This window comes from Penaeus monodon, chromosome 24 (genome assembly GCF_015228065.2).
Source record: "Penaeus monodon isolate SGIC_2016 chromosome 24, NSTDA_Pmon_1, whole genome shotgun sequence".
Classification (NCBI taxonomy): Eukaryota; Metazoa; Arthropoda; class Malacostraca; order Decapoda; family Penaeidae; genus Penaeus; species Penaeus monodon.
In genome coordinates, this window is record NC_051409.1 from 9849829 (window position 1) to 9850162 (window position 334).

Here is a 334-nt window from a genome sequence, read left to right on the forward strand (position 1 = left end):
AATATAAGATTTATGTGTATCTTTGTGTGTGTATATTATATAATGATCATCCCCCATTAAAACTCTGTTCACACAGCATCCATCTACATGTACATCCATGGCATCTAGCCTTCAGTATCATGTGTCTTGCATCTTTTCAGTGTTGTAGCATCTGTTCCTCTTAAATTTTCACTCTGATGAAGTCCATTATGGCTTCCGACAAAAATAGAGCAATATTGTTAATGCAGGTACGCTACTATATTCCGTATAACTATATGAACATTGTTTCTGCACACCGTCCAATTTCCATTGTCCTATTTCAAAGAATATATTGTCACCATCAAGCAGGGAATGA